This window comes from Lonchura striata, chromosome 11, assembly GCF_050655825.1.
Source record: "Lonchura striata isolate lonStrDom1 chromosome 11, ASM5065582v1, whole genome shotgun sequence".
NCBI classification, from domain to species: domain Eukaryota; kingdom Metazoa; phylum Chordata; class Aves; order Passeriformes; family Estrildidae; genus Lonchura; species Lonchura striata.
Genome location: NC_140713.1, coordinates 19,593,431 through 19,607,938, shown reverse-complemented (window position 1 = coordinate 19,607,938; position 14,508 = coordinate 19,593,431). Strand labels below are relative to the sequence as shown.

General features: G+C 40.3%; 1 protein-coding gene and 1 long non-coding RNA gene across 3 annotated transcripts in view; one reads left to right on the top strand and one right to left on the bottom strand.

Moving 5' to 3' along the window:
* The window catches only part of WWOX (WW domain containing oxidoreductase), a 483,980-nt gene that overhangs the window by 115,612 nt on the left and 353,860 nt on the right, over positions 1-14,508 (bottom strand). The window lies entirely within an intron of this gene.
* Positions 1-14,508, top strand: part of LOC146766439 (uncharacterized) — a 79,182-nt gene that overhangs the window by 22,255 nt on the left and 42,419 nt on the right. The gene's annotated exons all lie outside the window — the stretch shown is intronic.

Sequence of the window (14,508 nt, the reverse complement as noted above, 5' to 3'; positions counted from 1 at the left end):
AATGACACACAGGACTCTGCAAATTTATAGCAGGAGGGAAAATCCTGCCCAAGGACAGAGGGGCAAATCCCTATCCTGGCAACAGCCAGGAACTCACAGACATCCATAGACAGCAAATAAAGTGTGGTTGCAATCTGCATCTGCAGAAATGAGCTTGAGCACCTTCCTAGACAAGGAATATCTTGGACGGATTTTGAGCACTCAGTCATGAAGACTTGGAGCAGCTTGACACAGTAAAGATGTAATCCTGGTAGGAATACCAGAGCAGGGACTGGATTCCTGAAACAGCTACTGGCTTTAGGACCTGCTTGGATCATTCCATCAAATTCACAGTGACACTGATATCAGGGCAGTCCTGGTTGCTCCCATCCATCCAAGACCACTCACAGCCCACATTTATTTATTGCTCAACACTGGCAAAGCAGAGCCCACCCATAAATGCACTGGGGACTGCCTGCTGCTACTCCTGGGCAGCCAGGGAAGGAAGGGGAAACAGGAATCCAGAAGGAAGGAAGGAAGGATGGCTTGGTGATGTAGATTGCTGTGTTTGAGACTGAATGTCATTGTACATTAAAAGATCAGAGTCTTATAAGGGCTAGGAAGCAAATAATGCCAGAAACTACATCATATTTGGAAGGTTAACAGTTTCCAAGTTCAAACCCCTTGGGTGGAGTTCAGGAATTTTCAGTGCAGATGGTTTGTAGGCAGAGGTTGAGGGTAATGAGAGTGTCAAACCTCATTATCAGCACTGTTTTAGCAACCTTTGCTCATCGTAGGGGGAGAATGAGAGGAAACAGGACAGTCTGTGCTCTGAATCTTCCTTCTGTTTGGTTTTGGGCATGAGACTTTTAACAGACCTCCAATCTCCTTGCTCACTATCAATGCTCATCAGGAACCAGTCTTATTTACAGGACAAAAGTGATATGTACAAGTGATTAGAGCATCTTATTCTCACTCGAGAGGCCAGATGCAGCTTCTTGGATTGTCTCCACCTGGAAGTACACAGGGTATTGGTAAAACTGGACTAATAGATTCTGAAAGAAATAATGTCAGATAGCTCTGAATCACAGTCATTAAGCATACTTTTGGGATAGATGAACAAAGGCAGCATTTTCCACCTTCCCTAAAAATGGATAATTTTCTGCACTCTCATGGTGGGACACCACATCAGGCAATTGACTCTTAACTCATGAATGAGTTAAGTCTCACAATGCAAAGTCTTCTGCCCTGCTCCATGTGTGTTATAAACCTAAAAGTCAAACTCAGTTGTGCATAAGCACTCCCACTCTCCCAGGCTGCAGTACCACGTGCCAAACCTAACCATGGCTTGGCAGGCGTTTGTCTGCCCTTGCCTTCAGCCACCACCAGAGATGCACCATTCCTCTCCCTTCACTGATGAGCAGCACGTTACTTTCACTTAAAATGCAGAAACGAGGTCTTACCCTAAAAAGAGAATTTGCCAGGTCCACGTTAATGCTCCTCGTTAGCAAATCCCTGCCCCGTTTGGCTCTGCCTGTGCCTGCAGCTGCACAGACAGTGACAAGCCATTGATCCAGTGCTACCGAGAGTCTTTGTGCAGAGGTGAGTCTTTGATCCTTCCCAGTGGTGAAGGAACACAGATGTGATTTCCGAGGGCTTTGCATAAGTTTCAAGCTTGTGGGATTATGGGTGCATAGTACAGTTCCTAAATGTCTCCAGTGCTGCCAGGACGGTGCTGATAATGGGGGTATTAGCAATGCAAAGGTGGGGAGCTGAGTCATTTTCCTGGGGAGGAGCCCAGCTCTTCCAAAGCCTGCTCTAAACCACGAGAAAGGTTTGAGAATGAGCCAGATGAAAATGAGCATGAAATATTTTACAGACACACGAGGAGAAGCTTTGGCCACCAGGACACAGAGTGGGTCACAATGACTCCAGACAAGGTCCTGATTGCCGTAAGCCCATGGCTCAAGCAGGTCTCAAACAGTAAAGGAGTTCATGTTTCTGAAAACACTGGATTACAACACTTTTAATCCTGACAAGCAGATACCTACATATTAAACTCTGCTACAAAGAAAATACCCAGGCAGACATAGGGCTGCAGGAAGAGGTAGAGTGCTTCAGCAGTTTTGCATGACAACAAAATGAACAGCAATACATTCAGGGTGCTATTGAGTTGTAAACTATTACTGCTCTATTTAGGGGTTAGAAAGTCTGCAATGTGATAGAGCCAAGCTATATCATTTTTCCATGGGTAGAGTCATGCAGATACACACGCCCTCCAAATTAATTTATTTACATAATTTTGTTTCCAAAGATCCTCTAGTATGTGTATGCTGAGAAGCTGCCCAGGCCAGACAAGCAGATGTTCTACAGACTTTGGATCCTGACAGCCCATTCTCCAACCATTTCTGACAGCTAAAAAATCAGACAGTGCCAAAGCAGCATATTTAACTTAAGGGTTGCCAGAAATCAGATACCCACGCCTGTTTTCTTAAGGAGTACAAGGATATGAAAACCAGGAGTAGCATCATCCACTGCCAGATACATTTACATCTTTCTCGTACACAGCATGAATATCATGTGAGTCCATTGTGGTTATTTGTCATTAAATTAGACAGAAGTGATGAAGTAGGCTGTGGAGAATTCTAAGCTATGTAAACAATTAAAGTGTTCCAACTGCACACATTCATATCCCATACTGTCTCAAGGAATACTTTTTTAAAAAAAAAAAAAATCAGATTTGGTGTCAATTACATCACCCAAGTGCAGAAAATCATGGCTCTGAGCCAAAAAAAAAAAAAAAAAGACACTCTAAAAATTTACCAAGCAGTGGAATAAAAGAAGAAAGCAACCAATCCAAGTGATGAAAACTCCTTCCATAATGCCTAATTTATAGGAATTAAATCTGCTTCCACAAAGACCAGATTTTATTTTGTAGATAACATGATAAATGTATAAATGGAAATGAGTTCATTTCCATTGGAGAAAGCACAGCTACAGCAGATAAAGATGATTCACTCTTCACTTAGTTTGGACTTAGAATCATAGCATCAATAAGAAAAAGACTTTTAACATCATCAAGTCCAACCATCAAGCCAGCACCACCCCCATGTTCACCCCTAAGCCACGTCCTCCAGTGTCTGCCTTCACCCACGGTGGGCTGAGGGATGCTGATCTGTTCATCCAGCATGTTTTTGCTATTTAGGAGTTTCCCAGTAGATGACTGCATGGAGGAGCTGGGAAAAGGAAGGAATTCTTTGCTACTTTACCAGTAATCTGTCAGACAAGACCACTGCTTTGTACATTTTTGAACCCCTGTTACTTGTAGGTGAACAGCAAACTTGCCCCCAGTGCCTGCCAAATTAAACTGCAGCTCCTTGAGAGCCCCTGTGAACAGCTCCTGTGAAGCACAGTGCTCATAAACACCTTCCTGCAATTCACAGAGATCTCTTTAATAAATTAACAAAGCTGTCACAGAAGTATAAATGGGAAATCATTTTTTAAAATAGAACCATTTAAGATCACACAATTTCAGAAGCCTTTTGCAACATTTTATAATTCCTTTAGGCCACTGCAGGTCTCCTTTACACTTGTGAGATGCCCCTTTCAATTTGCATTTAAAAGACAGTAAATTGCAGGGTTCATAAACATTTTTATAGTGATTTATTGAAGACTAGAATGTCACTCCTGTTCTTCACACTTTAGCAGTCCTGGGAATCGGCTGCAGGGCTGTATGTGTAATCTTGCTTTACCCATAAACTATACAAGAACAAGGCAGTTCTGAACCCTATTATTTATTTATTTTTTTGTTGCTTAAAAGACATTGGTGGCAGTATTTTACATCTATATTTATCTTTCAGTTCTAAGATGACCCATTTTATTCAGCCTTCAAGTTATAACCAGGTTTCCACAATTTACAAAGTACTTGGTTTGCAAATTAGAACTGTTCAGAGACAGGATTGCATTATGCCAATGAACAAAGGATTCTTTCTCTTCTCTTCTTAATAAAACACACAAAATCCACAGAATATTGGATTTATTATCACTACTAGATAACTTTACCATACAGGAATGTACAGAGATATTTTTTTTATTTAAAACCCAAACCACAGAAATGCTTTGTGAAACTTCAGCTAGAAAATATTCTAAAGGTTCTGCCCCTTCAAAGACAAAAGGGAAAATGTTCATTGCAATTGGACCTCTGATACTCCTACCCTCTTTCACAGGCAACAAAGTCACAAAAGAAGGTAAACAGTGCCAAGAAGTGTTGTTTATAAGGGCACTGTGATCTTTCCTGTATCCCAGTGGAGCTTTACCAGGGGGAATCTAGAAACCTCCCTGCACAGTGTAGGGGAAAAAAAAAAAAAAAAAAAAAAAACCCCACAAAACAAGGAAGAGGAAAAAAAAAAAAAAGAAAAGCCTGCACCTCATTTGCCCTTCCAGTGACCAGGAGGGAGTATTTCTTTCTACTTTTTTCACATTACAATAATGGCTTCACAGCTCTTGAAAAGAGCGCTAGTGCACCAGCAAATGGTGCATGACACGCTGAAGCCCTGGTCTTTGTCGCAACAGCTCCGCTCCAAAGAAAGTCCTTCCTTGCCTTCTTTTCCTTGCCATTAACTGTGATGAAATGAGTTTTTCCCCCTTTTGATTCCACCCCCCTCGCTGTCTATTACAGTCTGACCTGATTGCACTTATGCACAGATTATTTCATAGAGACATCCTTTTATTCAGGTTTGTGAGTTTGCCTGCAAGGTTATCTGTTCACAAAGCAACGCCTCATTCCTCGTACTCATTTTTTTTGAAATCTGATCTCATTGATAAGAACAAGACCATTCGCATTGCATTTGTCAGATAAGTAGCTCCATGCCAGAGTAATAATTTTTTGTGACTATTGTCAGGGCTCCAGTTAAAATACATCAACCGATAAAAATGCAAGTATTGTAAAAATAACCTTGCATTAGAAGTGTCGGCCCTCCAGTTTTTCCAAGGCATGTTATGTCCTTTCCCTTAATAACAATTTATTATAGTCACAGCATCTTCACTTTTTCACAATTATTTTTAAGAATTATTTTAAAATATTCCTATTGCGGCTCCGCCATTGGTAGCGCCGAACTTGTAAGGAAATAAATAAGGGGATCAATGTTGCACTTATTGCTTGGATCGGGTTTTGATTAATTTTAACCGAACTGTTTACTCGATTCTGATGCGCCACCGTTCCCAGCGATAACAAACAGATAAATCTCGCAGCGCGGGGGGGGACACGGGGCCAGAAGCGCAGCTCGGCTCTGTGACCCAGCGCTCCAGGCAGCGGAATATCCCCGAGTTTGTTTGCGGGGAGCGAGGCAGCGCTCTGCCCAGCCAAACCCGCGGGGCAGGAGCGGCGCGGGGAGCGGGGATGAACCAGCCCGGCGCATCTCAGCGGAGCGCCGGGCAGCGTTTGGTGGAAACGGCAGCACGGGGCAGCGTTTGGTGGGAAAACCAGCACGAAGCGAAGGCGAGGGCGCCGCTGCCGCCCTGTCCGCGGCTCCCCGGCGGTGGCAGAGCACAAAGGAGCTGCCGGCGGGGCGGGCGGCGCTGGCAGCGGCCGCCGCTCCGAGCAGCGCCGGGCCCGGCTCGCTCTCGGCGCGCTGCCGCACAGGCGGGCCCGCGGCTGATAACGCTGTAATAGTCCTCCTTTGAGGAGCGGGGCTCCTGTGTGCTGATTACCCATTTATCACACCTGGCAGCCCTGCTGAACTATAATTACTCTTCTCTTATCCTGCCGCACTGTCATGTCCGAGAGGAGAAGAGAGGCAAAGGCTCTTGCTAATGACACATTACCCTCTTGACAAGCACTTGAAGGTTTTATTGTAAATATTCAAGATATAAAACATCTGAGATTCCCTTTTTAATTATAAAAAGCAATTTTCCGTGCCTCCCGTTCGCCCCCTCCGCCGCCACCAATAGTAAAGTTTAGGCGGCGTTATCCTTCGCTTCCTGCAAACAAACCCGGCTCCTTTGTCACCTTAACTCATTGCCGGGAGGGAACTCCGGTATCTCGGGGAAATTATCAAATGGAACGCCTGGAAAATGTGCCATTTGAACACACATCGCTCTCCTACAAAAGTTACATTGCTGCCCCCCTCAAAAAAGGGGGAAATGTGCATTTATATTAAGAAATTAGGAAGAGGAGGAAGGAGAGAAAAAGTCCTGTGCAAATAGGTGGTGAGCGAGTCTTTCATTGGGTGGCTCTTGGGAGATGTGCCTCTTACTGAGAAGAAAGCTCTTGCATAAACTAAAAATTAAAGATATGTGAGGTGCTGTGGTATATCTAGCCTATTTATTGGTCTCCAGATGAAGGGCTGTGAAGCCAAAGATTTATTCCCCCTTGCTCTCATTATTAGCTGTGAGTTGTGGAGGTTACAGAAGCTACGGGATTCACCAAAAGAGTAGGGAATCCTAAACACTGTGATGTGGAGAACTAAAAACTTTAACAATCTTTTATCTGAGATTCACAAGATAGTTATTAATACTCCAACCTCTACAATGATTGTACTGAGCATCATTATATGTTATATGCTATTATATGTTACGTTATATTATATGTTCATTCCTATACCCATAATGGCATACAGTGTTCTAGAAAAAGAGTACAGAAGAATTCCTGGAAATCTTGGATTTTAACTAACCTATAGTTTTTCACCCCAGAAACTTGATAGCTAGGCTGATTTCACTCTCAGCTAAAAAAAAATATGCCCAAACAGATAGCAAAAAAGCTATAGAAAAAATAAAATGGAAATTAATCCATTTATGTTCATCCACAAGTCCACCAAGAAAACCAAATTGCAATGTGTCTTTTAAAAGACAAGGAGTCTTCATGCATTTCAGAGGGACCTGATTGAATACAGGGCACAATGCAAAAGGAATCCATGGACATTTCTTTCCAAACCCTCTCATTACACTTCTGTGCATCAGCAGTCTGCTCATACTTGGCTTATTCACTGATCTTCCCTGAATTCTAAGAGTTGCCCACAGTGAGAGGAAAGATGATGTGACAGATACAGGAACTGTCCATTAGAAATTGGTGCTCTGGGTCCTTGTCTAGTTTGCTTAACAAGTGTAATGGCTGTGATGGCCACCCTGACAAGATTAGATGTGGGTTCCTTGTGAGAAGCACAGCACCACCTCAGTGATGGCCAGGGAGCAGCAATACATGACATGCTGCTGTGAATTGCAAACATTTAATGAACATAAATGTCCTTTTAAATAGATAAACACAAGGATGGAAAACAGCAGCAATAAAAGTCACTCAGACTTGAAGCATGCACACAACTTAAAACAATGGATACAGCAGCTATTTTCTAACAAATCACATGGATTTGTATATATGACGGACTGCTCTGTAAAGTACATAGAGATAATTAAAGTTATTTGGTGCTATTAGAGGCGAATGATTCAAACTAATATTAGACTACAAATTACTGAACCCCTAAATGCCCGATCTTGGTATCCTGTGGTTCCTGCTGTGGGGTGAAACAGTCATTAGCACTTCACACTCTCTTAATAAAACAAATTGCAGCGGTCAGGCTTAAAATGACCATTTTCTCCATCTATTCACAACGATTTGAGGTTCCTAGACTGAAATATTAACAGCCTGGCTGAACCAGAATTATTCTGCTTCTCTCGCTTTCTGCCTGCTTCTGTCAGAAAGCCACGGAGCATAGAATGGCAGCGCACAGCTAACCAGATAATTGATATCTCCCCAGCCTATTCACGGTGGGAATCTGTCAGTTAGAGTCTAAAGACACACAGGCACGCTATGAAAATGAACTTACATAAGTCTTCCTGTGAACTGAATGCAGCCAACATTTTGATGTTTAATTGGCTGGGTCCGGTTTACGAGCGCGCACGTGTATTCCAGGGGCTGCGCGCCGCACTCAGGCTCCTCCTGACAGATCTATTTAGTCAGGAGGAGGTGTATTTTCCCAAGGTAATTGCTCAGAATCATGCTTCCAAAGTCAAACTGATTCAAACTTTGCTTATTCACTCCTTGCAGACACACGGGTAGGACTGTTTGAAAGCAAATGAAAAATCCATAGATCAATGTACGGAGCCTTCCCCACACAGTGCCACGAAGGGAGTCTATTTCAAACAGGGCTGGTTGTCAGCAGCAGTTACTGCCAGCATCTTTTTAAATATACATCTTCCAGAGCAATGCAGGTCTTTGAGATAATGAAAGATTTGCAACTACTATATTATCCACTGAGAAGATATACACAGACTCAAATTGGGCACACTCCAACGCATAGGTCCCTACTAAGTATGAGGAAAAAATAATTGACAGTTATTCAAGTATTTGTGAATATTTTTTACCTAGACTTATTCCCCTAATTATATAGATAAGGCATGTCTGATAAAGTGTGATTTTTAGAGACTTTTTCCTGTGGGCTTAGAGGCACAATGTGAAAGCATTTGGAAATAATTTCCTTACTCTTGACATGGCATACGCAATCCCAAATTACTCATTTTGCACCTTTTTGGCTTCAAATCAACAACTTAAAAAAAGGCTTAGACTGTCTCATCACATATATGTCACAAAGACTAGGGATAAAACTCATGTTTTACTTGTCTGCACAGCAGAATGGTTCTAAGTCTTTCTATTACTGAAGCAAATACCTACTCAGTATTTCCTAAAGTTTCTCGTAAATTTAGACAATCAAGACATATTTGACTTTCTTTTCTCTCTCCCCTCAAGACTATAAAGAAATCAAATTATTTCCAGAGATATTGGTCTCATCCTGAATCCAAAACACAGAACTGTGACAGAATAAACACTATGCTAGATGAAACCAGAACATCAAGTCATGACTCAAAATCATTTTGATAGAGAACCTTTAGCACTTGGGCTACTCAAGGAAGGACAGCAGCTTGCAGAAAATTTTAATCACAGGGGGAGGCAAAACCTGTGTCACACAGGGTGTTTGCACCACCGCATCCACAAGCAGCTTCCTCCCCTCAAAGCTTGGATCAGGACAGCATTCCCACTGTGGTGACATCTTTGATAACTTTGAAGGGCAGTAAAACTTGGACAGAACCTGCAGCTATGTTAAGGAAAGGAAATACAAGTTCTTCTGCACTTCCTGGGTTAAAAACCTTTATGGTTTCTTGGTTGTAGATGGTACTGTAAAATTTTCCCACCTTACCCTATCAACTTGTTTTAATTTGCCCAGGATTTAAAAAGATGACACTGTGGCACATCTGGAGGGAGAGCTGCAGGGACTATAGGGAAGGATCAGCTCTCTGCTCCTAAAACTAAAGCACTTCTTTCTGACACCATTCCCAGAGTGTCCCTTCAAGTCCTTCCTTTTCCAAGATAATTATACAAAGGACTGAGTGTCACTCCTTCACCTCCTGGAGCACAGCAAGCTTCTGAACCTGCAGGGCCTGTTTACAGTTCAGGTAAACAGAGGAGTATGTTTCCAATTTATGTCAGTCCTTTTTTCCTCTTCTGAAAATACAAGCTAATGGGGAAAAATATTTTTACACATTATTAATGCACATTAATGATAAAACTAGTGAGCATTAGTTCCAGAAGGGCACATTTTCTGTAATGATGAAGAATGATGTATAAATTAACATTACAGAGCTCCACAGGTCCATTTCTGGGCCAACCGTGACTAAATTAAATACAAAAAGTTACTTGACACAACCAGTGTGATACTTGACTGAATTTGGGAGTCATGTAGGGATCTCACTGAAAACCACGAAGCTAAATAAATCCATCTTAAAATAGTGACTATGTTCATGTGTATTATTTAATACAGTGAGGTGCTTATTCCATTGTTAACATTTCAACAAAACAAAATAAATTGTGCTTTCACCTCGATCCACAGCTCTACTAACAGACTGAAGTTTTTCCCCAGTGCATGGCCTTGAAACAATAATTTCTTAAGCTTTTTACAGAACCAGTTTTTAAGATGGCATAACATCTTTCAGAGATTCCAGCTATAAGTCTCTTAACACATATTAATTTGACTCATCAGATACTCGTATTTCACCATCTGATCTGGAAGCTGGTTAATCAATTAATTGGTTTATTCCTATATATTTCACTACATTTTACTGAATTCAATAAATGACTGCTTTATCAATTCATTTTGTTAACAGGCTGATTTCTTCATTGGGCTTAATTTAATTTGATTTCACTGTAACAGCTGACATATGGGGATATTAAAAAATAGGGTACTTCTGCACAAAAGCAACTTCTTGGAAGCAGGATAAAGACATTCAGAGAGCTATGCTTTCTGCTTAATTTTTTTGCCTCTAAAAAAACAAAGCTACTTGAAAGAAGAAAGTTAAGAGTAAGTTAATTGCTTAACAAACCATAAAAAAACATAGAAAAGAATTGAAAAGAGAATAGGGACACTCAAACTAGTGAAAATTCAGGACTATTTTTAATAATTGGAGTTCTTAGGGGCATAAGAATTATATATCAGTTTAAAAGCATGAGTAGTGTTTTGAACTTTACAGAAAAAAAAAAAAAAATGTGTTTCAATTCTTTTCTCCCCTGAAAAGATAATTTCCCCTCAAAGGCCAAAAGCTTCCCATAACATGTTTTCAGAACTACAGAACTGAATACTCAGAGTTGAAAACTTTCATTTGTAGAGCAAAAGGCTCAAGAAAAAAAAAAACAAAACAAAAAAGAAAAGCCAACACCCCATCCCAGAAATAAACCTGCCATTGCCATATCCTTGTGAGACTGCAGGATAATAAAGCCTCATTGTTTTTTGTTTATCAGATGATAGAAGTTATGAATTTTTAAAGGAAAGTCTTTTACAGCAGACAGGTTATTTCTGTAGGCTAATTTTTCACAGCCACTTTGCATTGAAACCTCCAGCTTCATGAAGATGATATTTCTAGAACAATTCTATTTTTCTTTTTTTATCACCTTAGTAGTCTTTTCCCAGCTGTATCCACAGGGGAATGGAAATACCCAATTGCAAACGTGACAGCGCTGACTTCTGCAAAGTAGCTTAATTACTCATTACGAGATTCCATCAACAGAAGCTCCGGTCTGTGGTTTTGTAATAAGTGCTGTTATCTTTCCTTGGATTTTCATTCCTTCACAAAAGGGGATATGGCAGTGCTTTCCGCATCCCCATTTTATATGGAGAGGAATGAGAGAATTTTAATGCATGAATTTGATGTCATTAACAACGCTGACAGCTGTTTAATCCCAGAGGAAACAACAGCTGAGTCCCCACTGCACCACCAAAAAAAACCAAAAACAACCAAAACAAAAAAACAAAAAGAAACAAAAAGAAAAAAAAAAAAAAAAAAGAAAACAAATCAAATGAATTAACTCTTTGGTGCATCTCACTGGAGGTACACTATGAATCAAATCACACCCTACATACAGTGCTTGTCAATTCTTTAGTTATCAGTAACCTCAACTAATAACAACAATAAAAAGCTACTCCACTCTGTCTGCTAGACTTTAGTTCCAAAAACATATTTATTAAATGGTCCTCTCCTAAATTAAACATTAATTAAAATTTAATTCCCTTTCAAACACAGTGTGAAATAAGCCAGCAAACAAGTAGTAATGGTAATAACACAAACTATAAATATAGTGAAGCTGACTTCTGAAAAGTAAGGTTGATTAATGCAAAAGGGATGGTATAAAAATACATTTTAAATAGGTCCTCCAGCAGAAGTAGAAAATCCAACATAGGTTGTGCTGCAACTCTCTTATTGTCCAGTGTAAAATAGAATGTTTAGATACAAGCCAATGACAGCAAGTTTGCTTTTGTTCTGTTCCTCCCCTCCCTGCACACACACAAAAACTCTAAAAGAACTTTTTAAGGGTATGGAATTAAAAGGAGTACTTCTAATATGTATATTTAGGATATATAGCCACACTTTTTTATTCCATCTATTTTTTCATTGGTTATGCCATCATTTGCCATGTGCATGGGTTTTTTGAGTTTTCCTACTGAGTCCAATATTAAAAGACTCAAGCTATAGCTGATTAAGACATATCTTTACAATCTGCAGCCCTGTGTAACAGATAAAGCTTCCTAAACCCTGCCTTGGGAAGGCTCCCATCCATTCAGAACACTAGACTTTAAACAGATGTCCAAAGTATTCACGTTATAAACAGCAACATTAGATGAATTTAAATCTCACTCTTTGTGTGACCATCCTCTCTTTAAAAGCAGCTGCTCCCCTTCATCTGGGAGTGGGGCTGCCTCTGCTGGGGGATGGGGCCACCCCTCTCCTCCCCAGCCCCATCCCTGCCCCAGGGAGACTCTGGGGACAGGAACGTCCCAGGGTGACAGAGCTGGACCAGCTCCGAGGTCTGGGCAGGTTGACAAACTCCAGTCCCTGCATCATGAAGAACACAAAGGTGTCCCTATCAGACTGAACTCCTGGCACAGCAAATGTGCTGCTCAAATGCTTCATAACAAGATGTGCAGTCATATTTTCTTGTGGGTAATATGGCAGAGGGTGAGGGAAGAACAGATTTTTACCTTTTGATGTTCAGAAACAGTTCATTCTCAATAGGGGAATATTGTGTGACAAATGTGCCAGACTCCTTTTTTTTTTTTTTTGTGGTAATATTGCTCTTTGCAAATGGCACACATCCAATCCAATTGAATGTAATAAAATGAAACAATCTGTGCCATCTTCAATGGGTTTAATCTATACCATGTTAATGAATCCTTAAACAGACGTGCATGATGTTTTCCTGAAATACATGTAGTTATACTGTGCTCAGTATACTTGTCAGCTTGAAAATAATTTCTGCTTGAGAGACCACCTGCTATCATCACCCTATTTAGAAGCAGCTCATATTTATTTGGAAAAGAGAAATAATAGTTAAATAAAGAAGCAACTTCTCTTACCAAGCAAGGACAGTAAAATGGCTTGGATCCTCTCTGCACACTCAGGGATATTTTTTTTCTTTCTTTTTTTTTTTTCCCTTTGCACCAGCTGCTTCCAAAAATTTCTGGTATATTTGTACTAATGCAGCAATAGGCAAAAGCTGCTTATTCTCATCTCCCAGTGTTCCCCCATTTCCTTTCTGATAAACTAAAATATTGAAATTGAAAAGATGAAGTGAGTTATGTGACAGGTTTTCAGGCATTATGCAGTATGGGTTGCATTACACTGTATCATATAATTTTAAGTTAATAAATATGCCAGAAAATCATATTTGTAATTGATGAAATACCCAAATACTAAGTACACAGTATATGTTATTCTTCTATTTAAACTCTGCAAATGGAACAAAGAAATATTATGCTTCTACTCCCTAGCACTTATTTGCTGAAAAGATGAAGTAAATTAAATCAACTTTCCCTAAAAAAGATACCTAAAATAAAACACATTTTTCTGGCAAATTCTATTAGAAAAACCACTAGTTTTCACCCAAAAGAGAATAAAAAAATTAATCAATAAGGTTGTGAGAAACTGTATGATCACCAGAATAGGTTCCATAAAAGGACACCTAAACAATGTTTAGCCACATAAACCCAAAACCAACAAACCCATCAAATATCTGTGCAACCTGAGGTGCACAACCTGTCCTGCTGACTGTGTGATGCTAACAGGACCACATTTGGGTTCATTTTGAGTTTATGTGATTTTCTGGTTTAGTAACCAGGAAAAAGTGCAAAGTAGTGTAAAGTTCACCACCATGCAGAAGAATCAAGAAATACAATTTTCACTCTTTGGACCAATAGCAGATTTAAAAAGAAGAGATAGGAAGACAGAGGGGAGAAGTTCTGTGCCGGGGGAATATTTGCATGCCAGTTGTGTGCTAATCAGAACCACCAATTTGAAAAAGCGAATTTTTCCAAGGCACAATAAAAATTTGTCTGTGTCATAGTTAAGCACATTTGAAGCACATACCTAGAAAAATGTAATGTGTGGACTGGATGTTTGTGGGGTTTCTTAGCTTCAGTGTGAGCTAGAATGTCATCATGTGCAGAGAATGGACTAAGCTGATACTGGCTTGAGCGTGAACAGGTAAAAATAAGTTTTGCACAGCTGAGGAATCCATAACTAATACTGGCCTCCAAACCTCAGGCATTTATTGTTTTCTCTGAGGCATAATATTCATTTTATACCAGCTTTCTGTTGGGATCAGGATCATCTCATTGTACCTTGGATGATCTTCAGAATCTTCAGCAGGAAAGCCCCTCCTACCTGACAGCTGAGGTGACAGGATTTAATAGATAGTTAGATAACTTTTCTTTCTGAGCAACTGAATTTTCTCCCTGTTTATATCCTCATATTTGTGTACAATTTTAAAGGTGGAGGGAAATAACACCACTAAAAAAAAAAAATTCCAGCTGAGAAGACACTGCAGTAACAACATGGAAGAGCCTGTATGCTGCTGTTCTCATGGAACAATTTTACATGACACAATTTTTACGCTCAGCCTGAACACATTAACTGCAATAGTTTTAGGGGTTTTTTTTGGGGGGGAAAGAGTTTTTTTCCTCTCTTTAAGAGTTCAGCTGCTCACCTCTGTAATGG